The sequence below is a fragment of the Pteropus alecto genome, unplaced genomic scaffold (genome assembly GCF_000325575.1).
Source record: "Pteropus alecto unplaced genomic scaffold, ASM32557v1 scaffold120, whole genome shotgun sequence".
Lineage (NCBI taxonomy): Eukaryota > Metazoa > Chordata > Mammalia > Chiroptera > Pteropodidae > Pteropus > Pteropus alecto.
In genome coordinates this window covers 2,487,694-2,490,185 of record NW_006430061.1, presented here as the reverse complement: position 1 = coordinate 2,490,185, position 2,492 = coordinate 2,487,694, and positions in this window count along the sequence as shown.

Here is a 2,492-nt window from a genome sequence, read left to right as displayed (position 1 = left end):
TTAATGCAATCCCCATCAAAATCCCATCAGCATTTTTTAAAGAAATAGAACAAAAAATCATCAGATTTGTATGGAAGCACAAAAGACCCCGAATTGCTAAAGCCATCCTGAGAAAAAAGAACGAGGCTGGAGGCATCACTCTGCCCAACTCCAAATTATACTACAAAGTGATAGTAATCAAAACAGTGTGGTACTGGTAGAAAACAGACACACGGCCCAGTATGGAGGTTCCTCCAAAAACTAAGAAGTGATCAACATATGATCCAACAATCCCTATACTGGATATTTACCCCAAAGACTTGAAACCTCATATCCAAAAGGAGATTTGCACACCGATGTTCATAGCAGCATTATTCACAGTGGCCAGGACATGGAAGCAACCGAAGTGTCCTACATTAGATGATTGGCTAAAGAAGCTGCGGTATATATATATGTATATATACAATGGAATATTACTCAGCCATAAGAAGAGATGAAATACTGCCATTTGCGACAACATGGATGGACCTGGAGATAATCGTACTGAGCAAAATAAACCAGATAGAAAAGATTGAAAATCAGATGATATCACATATATGGGTGATATAAAGCAACAAATGAACAGGACAGAGACTCATAGACATGGACAATGGACTAGTGGTTACCAGAAGGTAGGGGGTGGGGAAGGAGGGGCGAGGTAGACAGGGTAAAAGAAATCAAATATTGGGGGTTTGGGGGAGGGTGAAGTGGATAAAGGGGTTCAAATATATGGTAGCTGAAGGAAACCGGACTTTGGTTGGTAATTACACAATAGAATATATAGACATCAAATTATATTGTACACCTGAAAATTATATAACTGTTTTAACCAATGTCACCCCAATAGACTTAATTTAAAAAATAAAGAAAGAAAAATAAAGAAATCAAGGGACAAAAAACAACAACGACAACAACACCAGAAATAAAAAATAGTAACAGCTACATTCCTATCAGTAAGTACCATAGATGGAAAAGAATTAAGTGGCCCAACCAAAAGATTGAGTGGCCGAAAAGATAAGAAAACAAGAGCCCTACATACGAAAAGGAAGGGGATGGAAAAAGATATTGCTTTGAATGACCTAGAAGGTATTTAAGTCAGACAGAGAAAGATAAACACTGCATGATTTCACTTATATGCAGAATCTAAGGAATAAAAAGAACAGACTAATCAAAAACAGACTCATAAATATAGTGGACAATTTGGTGACGGACATGGGGGAGGCGAGGTTGGGGGCTGGAAGAATGGGGTGAAGGGTAAAGGAAGTTCAAATAGTAGCTGATGGATGGTCACGGGGATGGGAAGCATGGCACAGGGAATGCAGTTAGCATTAATACACACACACACACACACACACACATATACTATGATAGAAGGTAGAAAGTGGCAAAGAGAAAAAAATAAAGCAAGAAGAAAAGGTTTAGGATGTGTTGGCAGGGTGGGGTACACTTTCAGAAAGATGTTCAGGGTAGGTGACATTTGAGTAAAGATCTGGGGAAAATGGGGCCATGGGTAGGAGCGTTCTGCACAGAGGTACGAAACCAGCATGCGCAAGCGCTTGAAGTGGTTGATGCTGGGGGATGGGGGATGAGGAATAGTAATAAGGCCAGTGTGTGGGGGAGTAGAGGAGGCCAGGCAGGTCATGGGGCAGGCGGTGAGAAGAGAGGAAGGGAAGATCAGCTCGGACCTTGTGAGCCATGGCAGTGCTCCAGGTATTTACTGTGCCAGGCGATGGGTCAACGCAGTACTTTGTGCATAAGGGAGACATGGTCTGATCGACCTTGTACGCAAATGTTAGGCTGCAGTGTGGAGTCCAGACTGAATGAGAGCAGGGGTCATAATTCTATGTGCTCCTGAGGAAATACTTGGAGTCAATGGATGGAAGGGGCTGATCTTTCTAATCAAACAATCGCAATTAATTCACTGTCTAACACTGACACTGACTGCCCAGGAACCCTGGGAGTTACCGTCAGCAGCTTGTCACTGGCAGTGCCAGCAGATGCCAGGGATGTTGATGCTGGGAAATTCCTACCTTGAATAAGGCGTTATAGCCGACGACACCTCAGATTTCTTCCAATACCAAGCATCTGATTCCACAGCATGGATCACTACAGTCACCCCCAGTTAGAATATAACTCCACAAATGCACAGAGTTTTGTCTGTTTTGTTCATTGCTTTATTTCTGGTGCCTCATATAGTGTCATGAACATAGCAGGCACTCAGTATTTGTTAAATGTATGAATGTTTTCGTTATACTACAGGACTTTGAGCAATGTACATTTCTTCTCTCCATGTTGGAAAATAAAAAAGTTGTGTTGGAAAATAAAAATGTTGTGTTGGATGGCATCTGATTACCTTTATAGGTCTGCCAGTCTGTGACCCCATTTCAAAATCTAAGCCATTGTTTCTTAGAGGTTTTGCAGGCTATGAGTGTATGGAGGGTGTTTATGGCGAGGAAAGGCAGGGATGGGTAAGG